At 34.1% G+C, this 16,687-nt stretch overlaps 1 long non-coding RNA gene across 1 annotated transcript in view; it reads left to right on the top strand.

The window, feature by feature from the left end:
* LOC309844570 overlaps positions 1–16,687 on the top strand; it is an 88,865-nt gene that overhangs the window by 52,434 nt on the left and 19,744 nt on the right. Inside the window, exon 2 of the long non-coding RNA XR_014300766.1 lies at positions 2,949–3,077. This is a non-coding gene — a long non-coding RNA (uncharacterized lncRNA). The remainder of the gene's footprint in view (positions 1–2,948; positions 3,078–16,687) is intronic.

Raw genomic sequence — 16,687 nt, 5'->3', positions numbered from 1 at the left:
ATTACTATGGTGATGATGTCACAATTCCATCAAACTTTCTATATTTATAGGTCAGCATCTTTCTGTAAAGAACTTTCTCTTTTCTACTCCCTGAAATATTTCTTTTTAATGTATCCATACAAACCCATGAATTCCTTTTTATTCAATGTGCTATGAAACTATTTAGGTCGCTATTTATTTTGATACTCAACTTGTGTTAAATTTATCCAATGACCACTCCTTTAAGCTGGTTCCTATGTGCTTTCCACATCTCTCTGTGTCTTGAAGAATTTCTTTACTTTCTGTGTGGAATGTTCCAAATTGGTAGTTTTCCTGTTCCACCCAGTCACTTCTTTAGGAAGCCCTGTTTCTTTTAGTGGAGAATAATATTGAAACAAAACAAAACAAGATCTGGGTACTAGATAGCTACTAGAATTCTAGTTTCTGTCAAAGGCACTGTTAAGAAATGCATTTCTATCTAGCATCTAGATAGATAGATTTTTTTTTTTAAACAGCTATACTGACACCTCTATTCCCACCCACCAGGTTCTTTGTCTCCTTTTCTATTCCATATTTGTACTCACTTCTTCTATAGTAAGAACCTCGTTATCAATAGTATCATTATCTGTTTGCTCAATCTTAAAATACACCTAGATAAATTTACAATTGCTACATTCCAACTACTACAAATATCAAACCTACTATGTTCTGTTTTCTCTGCAGTTTTTACTGGGTATTTTTTGGGGGAGGGTCTTTAGACTATATCCACCAAGGAGGTACCATCAGAGAGCTATGTTTAAAAGTGCACTAATTCTAGTCTCAGCAATCAGACACTAAAAAGTAATAAAAGACACCCAAATCAGCAAGGAAGAAATCAAACTTTCCCTACTTGCAGACAACATGGTGTTTTATGTAGAAACCCAAAGACTCCACCAGAAATTTGCTAGAACTAATACATGAATTCAGCAACATTATAGTGTATAAAATCAAGGTACAGAAATCTGTAGCATTTCTATACACCAATAATGAAGCAGCAGGAAAAATAAATCAAGGATTCAGTCCCATTTATAATTGCACCCAAAACAATAAATCATTTAGAAATAAACCTAACCAAAGAGGTGAAGGATCTGTATTCCAGAAACTATAGCACTTATAAATGAAATTGAAGAAGACACACACAAAAAAAAAAATAGGGAAAAAATGCATGCTCAGATATTGGAAGAGCAAACATCATTAAAATGCCTATACTACCCAATGCAATCCATACATTTAATGCAGGCCTTATCAAAACAACAGCATTTTTCACAGAGCTAGAATAAACAATCTTAAAATTTGTATGTGACCACAGAAGAACCCAAATATGCAAAGCAATATTGAAAAAGAAAAGCAAAGCTAGAGACATCACAATTTTGGATTTCAGACTATATGACAAAGCTTTAGTCATCAGGACTGTATAATACTGGCAAAAACATACACATAGACCAATGGAACAGAAAAGAAAACCCAGAAATGGACCCACAACTATATAGTCAACTAATCTTTGACAAAGCAGAAAAGAATATCCAATGGAAAAAGACAATCGTCAACAAATGGTCCTGGGAAGAATAAAATTGGACCACCTCTTATACCTACACAAAAATAAATGGATGAAAGACCTAAATGTGAGGCAGGATTCCATCAAAATCCTAGGGGAGAACACAGGCAGCAACCACTTTGACCTTGGCTGCAGCAACTTCTTATGAGACACATCTCTGGAGGTAAGGGAAACAAAAGCAAAAATGAATAACTTCATCAAGAGAAAAAGCATCTGCATTGCAAAGGAAATAGTCAACAAAACTAAAAACAGCCTAAAGAATGAGAGAAGATATTTGCAAATGACATATCAGATAAAGGGTTTGTATCCAAAATCTAGAAATAATTCCTCAAACTCAACACCCATAAAACCAAATAATCCAGTCAAGAAATGGGAAGAAGATGTGAATAGATATTTTTCCAAAAAAGATAGCCAGATGGCTAGCAAACACATGAAAAAATGTCCAACATCACTCATCAGAGAAAACAAATCAAACCCACAATAAGATACCATCTCATACCTGTTAGAGTAGCTAAAATTAACAACACAGGAAACAACATATGTTGGTGATGATGTGGAAAAAAGAGAACCCCTCAAACTGTTGGTGGGAATGCAAAGCAGTAAAACCATTCTGGAAAACAGTATGGAGGTTCCTCAAAAAGTTAAAAATAGAATACCTCATGACCCAGCAGTTACATTACTAAGTATTTACAAAGGATACAAAAATATTGATTTGAAGGGACACATGCACCCCAATGTTTTTAGCAGCATTATCAATAAAAGCCAAACTATGGAAAGAGCTCGAGTCCAACGAATGATAAATGGTTAAAGAAGATATGGTGTATGTATATACAGTGGAATATTACTCAGGCATCAAAAAGAATGAAATCTTGTCATTTGCAATGACATGGATGGAGGTAGAGTGTATTATGTTAAACAAAATTAGTAAGAGAAAGACAAATACTATATGATTTCACTTGTATGTTGAATTTGGGGAATAAAAAAGGTTGAGCATATGGGAAGGGGGGAAAGAGAGAGTCAGGGAAGCAAACCATAAGAGACTCTTAACAACAAAGAAAAAACTGAGGGTTGATGGAGGGAGGTGGGTGGGAGATGAGTTCAATGGGTGATGAGGATTAAGGAAGACACTTGTTGGGATGAACATTGGTGGTATATATAAGTGATGAATCACTAAATTCTACTAATATTCTAATATATATAATATATTTTTTCTACTAATATTCACTATATGTTAACTAACTAGAATTTAAATAAAAATTTGGAAGAAAAAAGTTTATTAATTCCACTTCTAACTATGTAAGTAATTCTTTTGTATGATTATTGTATTGATTTTATATGATTTTTGTCTGATTAAAATATTTTGTTTCTTTGTTAGAAAGACAGAGAGAGAGCAAGAGCACAACCAGAGGAAGCAGCATCTGAGGGAGATGCAGGCACCCCACTGAGCAGGAAGCCCAATACAGGACTCAATCACAGGACCTTAGGATCATGACCTGCACTGAAGGTAGACACTTAACCAACTGAGCCATTCGGGCATCCCCTCCACACCCCCCCCCCCAATTTTTTAAAAAAGATTTTGCTTATTTATTTGTTAGGGAAAGAGAAAGCACAAGCAGGGAAATAATTCTTCTGTATGATTATGTTGTCAACATTTTAGTGTTACATTCTTTTGTTTCCGTTTGTTTTTCATGTTGGTGTTTGCTTCTTTTCCATTTTCCTTATATAAATCAGATTTTAAAAAGATTTAATTTATTTATTTGTCAGAGAGAGAGAGAGCGAGAGAGAGAACACAGGCAAGGGGAGCAGCAAGCAGAGGGAGAAGCAGGCTCCCCACTGAGCAGGGAGCTTAATGTGGGACTTGAGACAAAAGATGTGACCTGAGTCAAAAGATGTGATTAACCCACTAAGCCACCCAAGAATCTCTAAGGACTTTACTTTTAAGTAATCTCTACACAACCCTGAGTTTTATGCTCCACTGACTGAAGACCCCCCTAATTTACTTTTAAACATGGAAATTATTTACACAGTTTAGAGTAAATTATTTACATAGATCCAAAGTAAAACATGAAGTTAGAAGAGTCTCACTCTACCCTTTCCCTTCCACTCAATCCCACCATTCCCTCTGTGTAACCATCTTCTTTTGCACCTGGTTGATCTTTTCTGAATTTCCTTCTTAAAAAATAGATATCATAAAAATATGTACTAATAAATATTTTATTCCCCCTTTACTCTTTTGTTTAAATTTTTAAAAATTTATTTGACAGGCAGAGATCACAATTAGGCAGAGAGGCAGGCAGAGAGAGAGGGGGAGGCAGGCTCCCTGCCAAGCAGGGAGCCCAACATGGGGCTTGATCCCAGGACCTTGGGATCATGACCTGAGCTGAAGGCAGAGGCTTTAACCCGCTGAGCCACCCAGGTGCCCCCCACCCTTTACTCTTAAATGAAGCCTAAATATATTTTCCTCACCTGTTTTTTTCACTTCATAATATATCCTGGATGTAATGCATAGAGATAATTTTTTTTTGTATCATGTGGATTTCACAGAGTTTATTCAACCAATTTTCTATAAATTACTTGTTTCAATATTTTATTTCAAATATTTTGCTATTAGAAATATTGCTGCAATAAGTATCTCTGTGAATATTAGCTTTGTTTTGTTCTTTTTGGAGATGAACTTTAAGGCAAGATGGGGGCTTAAGTGGGTACGAGAAGAATAAATGAAACAAGATGGGATTGGGAGGGAGACAAACCATCAGTGACTCTTAATCTCACAAAACAAACTGAGGGTTGCTGGGGGGAGGGGGTTTGGGAGAAGGGGGTGGGATTATGGACATTGGGGAGGGTATGTGCTTTGGTGAGTGCTGTGAAGTATGTAAACCTGGTGATTCACAGACCTGTACCCCTGGGGATAAAAATATATGTTTATAAAAAATAAAAAATTATATTAAAAAAAGGGTAAATTTCTAGAAGTGAGATTACTGGGTTAAAGAGTAATTTCATGTAATTATTCTTTAGCTAATGGGAAATTCTTCTTTACAATGGTTTTACATTTTTATATTCTATCAGCAGTTGGCATACAATATCAGCAACAGAGTATTTTGTCAAACTCTCCAATTTTTGCTGATCTGACAGATGAAAAATGGTATCATGAGGTAATTTTATTTAGTGTTGTTCTTATTATGAGTGATGTTGAATTCTTTTTGTAAGTTCAAAGGCCATTTGCATATTTCCTGTGGGAAATCTTTGTTCATGTCATTTGTTTACTTTTTTTTTTTTTTTTTTGGAGAAGGACAAAAAGGGGGATAAGGGATAGAGGCAGAGGGAGAGAATTTTAAGCTCTATTTCACAACCCTGAGATCAAGGCCTGAGCTGAGATCCAGAGTCAGATGCTTAACCTACTAAGCCACTCACGTGCTCCAATTGCTCATTTGTCTAATAAATTTCTGATCTAGCCTCACTTTTGAAGCATCCTTCACACATTACATATAAGATACACTAATCTATAATGCATGTCACAAACATTTCCTCCCATTTTTGGAAAATTGTCCTTTTTTTCTTTGTCTATGGTCCTTCTTATGTTTTGCAATTTTATTTTTTTGTTGTTGAAGTTATCAATCTTTTCTCTTGTCTCTCAGTTCTGTTTCATACCTAATTTATATCAAAAGAAAATTAGTATTAAAAATGCAAAACTCATAAAATGGGCCTACTATATGTGCTTTTCATTAATTTCAAAGTGCTGCAATGGTTATTTAAGCCAAATAAGTTTTGACCCAAGCAATGTTTGTTTAAGACAAGTTTTTCCAAAAAGGAATTGTCTCCTCAGTCCCTGTGAGTCACCCATGATTAATGCAGAAACAGTGCTGAAACCAATCAAATTCCAGAGCAAAGACAACATAATTACCTTTCCTGCCTGATTTTATATGTGTACATTATGTATACATTTCCTGACTGATTTTATATGTGTACATTATGTATACATTGTGTGTGTGCATGTATGTGTGTGTGTGTGTGTATTTATAGCAAGCTTATTTCTGCAGTTTTCGACCATTTAGTCCAATGAGATCATTTATACTTAAAAAGATTTTAGAAATACTTAAAAGGTATCTTAGTCTTAGCAGATGATTTAATTTTGCTTTTGTCAATTTGCCAAGTCTCAATTCCTTCAGTTCACTTTTTAGCCTAAAAAGGAAAAAATGAGCATTTGAGTTATATTCAATGATTGAATATTTTAAAATTGTTAAATTACTTAGCTTTTCATTTTTTTTTTAAAGATTTTAGTTTTTTATTTGATACACAGAGATCACAAGTAGGCAGAGAGGCAGGCAGAGGGAGAGGGGGAAGCAGGCTCCCCGCAGAGCAGAAAGCCCGATGCAGGGCTTGATCCCAGGATCCTGAGACCATGACCCGAGCCAAAGGCAGAGGCTTAACCCACTGAGCCACCCAGGTACTCCCGTAGATATGTTTAACCTCACAATTTTATGGCCAGAGATTCTTCTATTCCCATGATCCCTCATGGTCCTCCCATTCTCTTAGGTAAAGGCTTTTTCCTCTGGATCTGGTTGTTTTTTTTTTTTTTTTAAAGATTTTATTTATTTATTTGTCAGAGAGTGAGTGAGCATGAGCACAGGCAGACAGAGTGGAAGGCAGAGTCAGAGGGAGAAGCAGGCTCCCTGCAGAGCAAGGAGCCCAATGTGGGACTCGATCCCAGGATGCTGGGATCATGACCTGAGCCAAAGGCAGCTGCTTAACCAACTGAGCCACCCAGGCGTCCCTGGTTGCTTTTATTAGTATATGACCAGACCTTCAATCAAGGGGCACTATTTTGCTTCCAAGTAATAGGAGCAATAAAAATGCAATTGCATGAGAGCCTATGGAGAGCTCATATGTGAATACAGCACAGTATAATGGGAAAACTCTGGAAGAAGAATCAAGAGAGTAGAGATATAGTTGTGGTTCTGTCATTACATCTTAAGAGCTTTGGCAATCACTCTGGTATTCAACAGGCACATTTGTGAAATCTAAGAATTGTGATTGATTAAATATCTTCCAAACTGGAAACTTCACAATTTGGCAGTTGTCAGTCCTCCTCAAGCAGGTATCTTCACAAGTCTGGCCTTACTGCCACTTGAATCTCCTCAGCTACCTGTACTTCTTGAAGTCATAAGCCCGGCTCCCTTTTCTGAGAAAACTCTTCCCTTGACTCTCGTTCAAGGCCACAGAAATACTTGTATAATGGACACAAGTTTTCAAATCCCACAATACTTTGGTTTTATGCACTAGTCTGTATTAACTGCATACTGACTTTTATAGAACCAACTTTTCTAGGTCAACTACAAGCCTTGGCATTTCTGGTTAAATGTGTGAATGCGTGTGGGTATGTGTGTGTGTGTGTGTGTACATTCACTCAAGTGCATTACACAAATAGTTGAAGGCACAAATACGTATGCAATATCATGTGAACTCCCTATTACTCAAAAATACACTATGATGAAGATGAAGTCTCTTAATTTCCTTAAGGGTTGGGAGGGTGTGTGTGACCTGACCTACAAATCTGGAGGGGTTAAACATTGCCACCAGTCTAATATACTTACTTCAAATAGAGTTGAGCTAATCATTATTTTGCTTTCCGAAATAGCTCCCATTAGTGGAGCTTTCCTTATGTCCTAAGAAGCTTAGTGGTCATTGTGGCCACTGGGTCAAAATAATTCTCCTTTTTATATTTCTCCATATCAGGCTTAATTTTAGACAAATGTCCACTAAGGAGAAGTTTTCTGAGCAATAGTACTTGGGAGGATGCACTTTACCGTTAATACCAATTTGCAAAAGGCAGTTTTCTGTAGTTTTACCAAATAATGTAGAAATAGAAGTAAAATGTGATTGAATGGGCTATAACACTCTTTTAGACCCAGGAAAATCACTATGTTGATATACATATCTCTTTCTCACTCTTTTAAGAGAAAGTACATTTATAAATCCTGTAATATAAAGTCAGCTCTAACAATTTAACCAAATGCCTCTTTTCACTACCATTCACACATATTTTCATTATAGAAAAATAAGAAACTGGAAAGATTTTAACTTAGCTTGTTTTATTTTCTAAATTTCCATCCTGCATATATCTAAAGTCAAGAACATAAGATCTAGGATCAATCATATGCTTATTTGGCATCTCAAAAATGACCTGTTTTCAGTACAATCAGATTTGTAGAAATCATATCTCTATAAGGCTATTTCCTATTTTAACTTGATTTTTATGTATGTGCTAAGTTTTGGATATGCATATACATATGCATGTATAATATGTCTATATATATATCTATATTAAGCAGTGGCTGCATGAAAGAGATATTTAATCTAGGAATATGGTTTCCTAGTAACAAGAATCACATACCAGTTCTTCAGGAGCTCCATCTCGGCAATCATATGTCTTCAGTGTATTAGTAAGGCAAGAACTTTCCAGAAGTTGTTTTGTTTTCTGCATAGGACATCTAACAATCAAAGGTGAGGTGCTATTACAGTATAGAAGAAGGAGAAGACAAATAGTTACTCAGCCAGCAGATTTCTTTAGGTCTGATTCAATTTTAAAAAGTCACATAGAAGAAAACTCCCTTAATAATCAACAGCATTACCAAAATGCTATACATTGTGTAGGACTTCAGACACTGAAGTCTTATTTTTCAGATCTAGAAGTTAAAAAATAATAATAATTTAAAAGTGTGATTAAATAAATGGGATTTATAGATTAAAAATTAAATTATGTTCATCTTCCATTGTTTTCAAGAGGTTAAAATAGACTAACTATAGGTTGCAGAGATAGAAGGTCATTTGCAAGTAAATTTTTAAAACTTTGTCCTCAGACCTGATAGAAACCATCAGATACTAAGAAAGAGGTTCGAGTCTAACATTCACTTCAGAAATTGCACTTACTAATTTTTTTCCTATAAGGTTTTCTCAGCTCAAGTACAAATGTATTGTTTGTGTTAAACTTGAAGTTGATCAAGATTTAAAAATATAAACACTGGAAAACAGTGAGCCAGAAAGCATTTCTTTAACTATGTCAAGCATGAAGCAATGTGACAGAATACCCAAATCCTAATCTAGGCTTTATCAATTTATGTGATCTTTATATACTACTTAACCTTTTCTGAATTTTATTGTCTCATCAAGGCAGTCTGTCTCAAAGTTGCCATCAAAAATCCCATGTTACTCTGTATAATATCAAGGATAACATAAAGTATTTGACTTGTCCAAAAAAAGAGCGTTGAGATCCGTTAAGAGCATTTTCCCTGTTAAGGACATAGCTATGGATTAGTGGAAACAAAACTTTACTGAAAGGCAGAATAATTGTGTCAAGGACCTGACTTCATCACCTATCTGTGTTCTATTTAGAAAGTCACCGAAATTCTTCTAAAACTCTGATTTTGTAATCTATAAAATGGAAATCTTGGCATACTACCTCAGAGGGTAGTTAAGAAAGTTAAACCAGGTAAACGTATGTGAATTTTGTTTTCCAACTCTGGAGTATTTATGAATGTAAGATATCCTTAGGTAAAATCATTTATGTTGAACAAACTCATAAGTGCTTTCCCAAGTCATTTAGCTCTGACTTAAACAAGAAAATTTACCTGAACAATTTTTGAGCTAAAATGCAAGAGTAATATCAATAGACATTAGAAAAACATGTCAGCAACCTCAATAAATACTTGGATAAAGATGACTTGAGAGTTCTGATTGGCATCTTTCAAGTATCTGTTTGTGTGAACTTTAGTATTCTCATTGCATAATGACTTACACTTTAAAATAATGCATATCTAATTTCTGAGGCTCTTCTTCATATGTTGTACCAACTGCACACAACTATGAAGTAATTTGCATGTAAATAAATTTAATTTTAGTAAAAATATTTCAAAAGCCTACTAGCTTACTAATCATTTGCAAATCAAGCAAATAAAAGTAATGGAAAATTCTTATCTCATCAATGATGGGTAAATGCATAGTGGACTAATTTATCTATTAACAACAATAAAACCATGGACAAAATATAAAATATAAATATTTAAGATTACTGGAGAGTGACAAAAACAAGTACAAACCGGAAGAGGTTTTCCCTGAAAGAATAGAAAGACTCTGAGTAAGATTTTCATTTACGGAGTCTTCTCTTAAGGGAAGTTTCAAGTTCCCATGACATGACTGTGATAGAACTCAAGAAAAAAAGCTACTATCTTATTGGCTTAAGGAGTCAAACTGTAGATCCAAATTACATTTATGGATCTAGGAGTAGACAGAATATGAAGGGAGAATCCCAAAAAAGAGAGAACCACAGAGATTCTCAAATCATTGACTCCTAAACTGTATATGCATAGAGTAAGACAACAATGAATCTTTCTGGAAAAACAACATCTGGAAAGCTGAAAAAGTTGAACTGAGATATTAATAGCTGCCCACTACTAGAGAAACAGGATTAGAGTATGAATTTCACTATTTGAAGAAATGGATTGGAGTGTGAATCTCACCATTTGATAAATACCTCAAGGTCTTAACTGACAACATAAGGGTCACATCTTTAGGAGTAAAGACTACATCCAAAGAGTAAGGAGTTTGTCATAAAACTCAAAAACCAACAAACAAAAATAAGAAGCAAAACACACACAAAACCCCAAAACTGAACACTCTTAAGAATTCCTAAAAAAAAAAAAAAAAAAAAAAAGTCTTCAAAGATCAAGTAAACTGGTTATAATTTACTTTCATACTTGTATAAAATGCAGCACTTTTCAGCTAAGTGTATGACTCTTGATTTCGGCTCAGATTATGATCTCAGGGTTTTAAAATCAATAGCAGATTTTAGAGTCTCTACAATACATAATGCCAGCTCCAAAAACAAAAAAAAATCCCAGATATGTAGAGATAATAGGAAATGTAATTCATTAAAATAAAATTACATATGACCCAGATATTGCAATTAGTAGTCAGGATTGTAATACAGCTATGACAAATACATTAAAGGAAATATAGAGAAGTCTGATAAAATTGGTGCAAGTAGAAAATTTCAGAAGAGCTATAGAATTGTGAAGAAGAGACAAATGGAAAATATAAAACTGAAAAGACATGAAAAGACACAATGTCTTAAATTAAACATTCATTGCATGTAATTAACGACAAATTGCACAAAAGAGGGATAAGTAAGCATGAAAGCGAGTCAACAGAAATTATCCAAACTAAAATATAGAGGGAAAGATGACTGAGAAGTATGAATAGAGGCTCGGAGGCAAATATGACAGTATCAAACAGTAACACATGCATGTAATTCGGGTCCCAGAAAGAGAAGAAGGAAAGTATAGGGAAAAAAATAATTAAAAAAATGTTGACTGAAAAATTTTCAAATTTGACCGAAAAAGCAACCTACAAATGCAGGAAGATCAGCGAACCCATGGCAGCATAAATGAAGAGGAAAAGGCACCTAGACACATAATAGTCAAATTGTTAATAACCAGAGAAAAATCCTAAGAGCAGCCAAAGGCAAAGAAAAATTAAATACAGTGGAACTTCCATAAAAATACTGCTTATTTCTCTTATTTCTCTTTATATTCTTTTCACAATATAAATCAAAAGAGAATATAATACTCTCTAAAAATTGCAAAAGAAAAAAAAGCTATATCCAGGAAAAATATCTTTAAAAACTTAAGGCAAAAAAAAAAAAAAAGACATTTTCATGTAAACAAAAGCTGCTAGAACTTGTCACAGAAGGTATACACTGAAATATTGCTAATTAAAGTTCTCAGACTTATGGTAAATGACTCCAGATGGAAATTTTTTATATATAGGAAGAAATGATGAACATTAGAATTGGTAAATGTGTAGATAAACACCAAAGGATATGTGTATATCTTTTCTTAAATTCACTAAAAGTAGATTATTCTAGGGGTGCCTAGGTGGCTCAGTCAGCTAAGTTTTTGACTCTCAATTTTGACTCAGGTCATGATCTCAGGTTTTAAAACCAAGCCCTGCTTCAGGCTCCATGCTGGGCATAAAACTCACTTAAGAGTCCCTCTCTCCCTCTGCCTCTCTTCTCCCCTGACTTACACTCTCTCTAAAATAAAATAAAAAGTAGATTACTTAATTACAAATAATAATAATATATGGAGTGTTTAAAACATATGTGTTAAAACATGACAAAATAGCACAATGAATAAGAGAGCTATAAATGGAATTATACTGTAATAAGTCTCTTAAATTATTTATGTAATGATTAAATATTAATCCATGATATAGTATCATTAGTAAAGAATGCACATTGTAGTCCGTAGAGCAATTTGGAAAGAGGTTGTCAAGAGAGACACATTTTCTTACCCTAAATTGTAAAAGTAATTTATCATTCCTCCTTATCTTATTCCTTTTAGGAAAAATAACAGTTTATTTAAGGGGCATCAAATATTTATATATGATGGAAAAAACTAGGTTTTTTAAAATTTTATTTATTCAGTTGATCATTGATAAAAGTCAAGGAAAATTTTTTTCTTCCTATCAGTAGACATTTCTGAAGAAGTTCTCCATGCCAGTCCAAAGCATAAAGGGTGAAATAAGAATCTATCTATCACAATGGTCTAGAACCCAATATTTTGTGCAAATTTTATGAAATAACCAATTGTTAATGCTAAAATAAGTAAATTCAAAATCTTCAAAAAGTGAGCCTGTTTGTTGGATGTTATAAAGAATGTGAATCATGCCTCACAAACATCTCTTCCCGTTTCTCACCCTCGGTTGTAAACAAGGTATTTTCTTAGACCATCTTTAATTTTAAGATAAGATATTCTACATATGGATAAAGGATGAGACATAGTACCTCTTTGTCTTGAGCACCAGTTGCTAATTCAAAACTCAAGGTTAAAGAATAGAACCAGGTCTTAAAGAATCAAGAAAATAGCCATGATGGATTTACAGTTTTTTACTTGCTCTAGTCATCCGGAGCTAAGACATGATCTTCACTAGGTTATATTCAGTAAAGTTTCCCATCAGAAGTAGAAAAATATCTCCAAGTGATTTGGTTATAGACGAGGCCCTTCATGAGAAAGTGAGTATAGTTATTTACTGATAGTAGAAATAGGATCTTTTTTGGATGTTCTCTCCTGAGGAACACTTGTCTCAAATATTTGACAAGAATTGGAAGAGTCAGTTAAGGATGAAGTGCTCTGGTCAGTGTCGAAAGAGCAGAAGTATTTAAATCGTTGGACAGAGACTCTTGCTTTAGATACCATTTCATTAAGTAATTGTGTCAACATTATGTTTTTGAAGGCATGGTGCCCTGGTACTCATGTGGGAAGACAGACTGTAGGAACAAGTTCCAAATATTTTCTCAAAATAATTTCTAAAAATTGCCCCAAAGGCTTGAGAAGTAGGAGTTTAAAACCTACAGAATTTTAGGTGCAAATATAAGCAATAAGAAAATCTCTAGATAGCTCTAGTAGAATGTCTGATTTTGAAGTTCACAGATTTTGTTGAGCCTGCTAGAAAACGTTAGCTGCAAGCTGTAGTCTCAAGTTGCAGCTTCATAATTGTTGAGTAAACTCTGGATGGAATAATTTTATATTGTCTGTCTGAACAGTGGAAAATTGTTCTGAAAATACTCAGCTTTTGTCGTAGTTGATGTGTAAATATTTTTTTCAAATAATTTCTTAAGTGCATTCTACCATTTAAGAGCAAAGAAAAGTGATTATTGTTTATATTCTTAGTCTTTGGTGGTCTTAATTCAATATACTTTAAAACTAAACTAATTTGTTTATCTTTATACCAAGAAGAAGAGAAAAAGAGTTAAGACACAATTACTATTTATTCCATTTAAAATGATTCATTTATTGTTCAATGAGCCATTTCTACCCCCTCTAATTCTGGCAGAATATTATAGTTAAAACATAAGGAATAGAGGAAAAAACACAAACAACAACAAAAACTCTGAATCTTTAAATCTTTAAATAGGAAGCTTCTCTTTTTGGACATGAAATAGAAGGAAAATTTTAAATATGGTGAAAATTCTAATCTTAATCTCTTCAAAGTGAACATGTATGTAAGGGCAGAGTTGAGCTTGATGATAATTGAAGTAATATGTGCTCATTTTAAGATGCCTTTTTACAATACAGTAAATAATTTTTTAAATTAAGTATCACCCTAAATCCCACCACACAGACAAAATCATTGCCAACATTTTGGTGGGAAATCCGTTTAGGCTTTTTTACATGCACACACATATACACAGTGTATTTATAATTTTAAATAACCAGAATATTACTCAGTAAGTTTTTTAATAGTGTTATATTTCCCAGTAATATGTTACAGATATATTTCTACCTGTAAGTAAATCAGTAACTGAACATTGCCTGATGTATAATAACGACTTGGCAAAGGCTGACTAATAGCATTATAACCTGTAACTAAAGGAAATGAACTAAAATGATCTAAAAATGTTTTAGATTGGAAAAAATAATGATGCAATTATTTAAAAGTTTTATTTATCACTCAAATGTTTTTACATCTGATGGGTTCACCAGGTTTAGACTCAGAAAAGACAGGCTTTAACAAATAAAGAGAGGGCGTAACATGGCAATAAAATTATAAGAAATAATTTATTTATTATAAGAAATAAAGGTTGTGCTTTCTTCTATTACCTGATAGGTGCCATGAATTGCATCTCAAATTTTCTACTGGGGATTTTGTTTTAATTAGAAATTGAGATGGTTTGTGAAAGGATATTAATTTAACTATGTTGCTTCCTCTGAGTTTCCCTTTGGGAAGTTGACTTATAAACTGTTTATTTTTATTTTTAACTACTTAGTAGCTATTATTACAGGAGAACCTATGCCTTAGTTATACAGGGACAGAATTAGTCTTAACCTTCTCACAATGTATTTGCTTATTGTGCCAGAAATCATTAGTAGAAATTGTTATAAGACTCTCTTGCCTTGTGTTGGTCAGAAGTTTTTAAAACCAACTGTCACAAAGGGGACAAATATCATCATATGTGAAACTTTTATGGATAAGACTCTGAGTTCCAGGTTTGTGAATGGTATCCAACTATTCTTTAAATGGTTGTTTTATAAATGACTTTTTTTTTTTAAAGGCCAGGAATATAGTATTCACCCATTATTTCATTTATCATTCAATTTATTCATTCAATTATTCATTGACTTAGTAATAATAATCACATTTATTGAGACCCTAAAATGGACCATGGATTGTTGTAGATGTTGTGGGTATTATTATAAACAAGAAACATATGATCTTTCAGATCACATGTTTAACTCTAGAAAGAAATACAGAAAAATAAACAAGTAATTAAGTATAGTGTAAGAGGAGTGGAATATTATAACTTTTATGCCCTTAACAGAATATGTGGTTGGAATAGCTTGTAGAACAAAAGTTTACATTGAAAGCAGATGATTGAATAAGAATTAGTCAAGTAAGAGGACATTAGAATTGCTTCACATCATAGGAAAATTATGTATGAAGACCTAAAATCGAGAGAAAGGGTTGAATTAAGCTAAAACATTTGTAATGTCTGGGACAAAATATTCTTAATTTTTTTAATTTAACTATTAAAAAATTTTTCTTTTAAATTTTTAAAAACATATAATGTATTTTTAGCCCCAGGGGTACAGGTCTGTGAATTGACAGGTTTACACACTTCACAGCACTCACCATAGCACATACCCTCCCCAATGTCCATAACCCCACCACCCCTTCCCTACCCCGTTCCCCCCAGCAACCCTCAGTTTGTTTTGTAAGATTAAGAGTTTCTTATGGTTTGTCTCCCTCCCAATCCCATCTTCTTTCATTTATCCTTTTCCTACTCTCCAAACCCCCCACATTGCATCTCCACTTTCTCGTATCAGGGAGATCACATGATAGTTGTCTTTCTCCGATTGACTTATTTTACTAAGCATGATACCCTCTAGTTCCATCCACATCATTGCAAATGGCAAGATTTCATTTCTTTTGATGGCTACATAATATTGCATTATATATATATATACAACAGCTTCTTTATTCATTCATCTGTTGATGGACATCTAGGTTCTTTCCATAGTTTAGCTACTGTGGACATTGCTGCTGTAAACATTTGGGTGCATGTGCCCCTTCAGATCACTACGTTTGTATCTTTAAGGTAAATACCCTGTAGTGCAATTGCTGGGTCATAGGGTAGCTCTATTTTCAACTTTTTGAGGAACCTCTATGCTGTTTTCCAGAGTGGCTGCACCAGCTTGCATTTCCACCAACAGTGTTAATTTTAGCCATTCTGACTGGTGTGAGGTGGTATCTCATTGTTGTTTTGATTTGTATTTCCCTGATGCCAAGTGATGCGGAGCACTTTTTCATGTGTCTGTTGGCCATCTGGATGTCTTCTTTGCAGAAATGTCTGTTCATGTCCTCTGCCCATTTCTTGATTGGATTATTTGTTCTTTGGGTGTTGAGTTTTCTAAGCTCTTTATAGATTTTGGATACTAGCCCTTTATCTGATATGTTGTTTGCAAATATCTCCTCCCATTCTGTCAGCTGTCTTTTGGTTTTGTTAACTGTTTCCTTTGCTGTGCAAAAGCTTTTGATCTTGATGAAGTCCCAATAGCTCAATATTGCCCTTGCTTCCCTTGCCTTTGGCAATGTGCCTAGGAAGAAGTTGCTGTGGCTGAGGTCAAAGAGGTTGCTGTCAGTGTTCTCCTTAAGGATTTTGATGGATTCCTTTTATCCATTTGGAGTCTATTATTGTATGTGGTTTAAGGAAATGGTCCAGTTTCATTTTTCTGCATGTGGCTGTTCAAGTTTCACTACACCATTTGTTGAAGAGGCTGTCTTTCTTCCATTGGACATTCTTTCGTGCTTTGTTGAAGATTAGTTGACCATAGAGTTGAGAGTCTATTTCTGGGCTCTCTATTCTGTTCCATTGATCTATGTGTCTGTTTTTGTGCCAGTACCATACTGTCTTGATGACAACAGCTTTGTAATAGAGCTTAAAGTCCAGAACTGTGATGCCACCAACTTTGGCTTTCTTTTTCAATATTCCATTGGCTATTCGAGGTCTTTTCTGGTTCCATAAAAATTTTAGGATCCTTTGTTTCATTTCTTTGAAAA

The sequence above is a fragment of the Mustela nivalis genome (assembly GCF_964662115.1).
Source record: "Mustela nivalis genome assembly, chromosome: 11".
Lineage (NCBI taxonomy): Eukaryota > Metazoa > Chordata > Mammalia > Carnivora > Mustelidae > Mustela > Mustela nivalis.
Note: the sequence above shows the minus strand (reverse complement) of the source record. Positions and strands in the feature narration are given on the sequence as shown.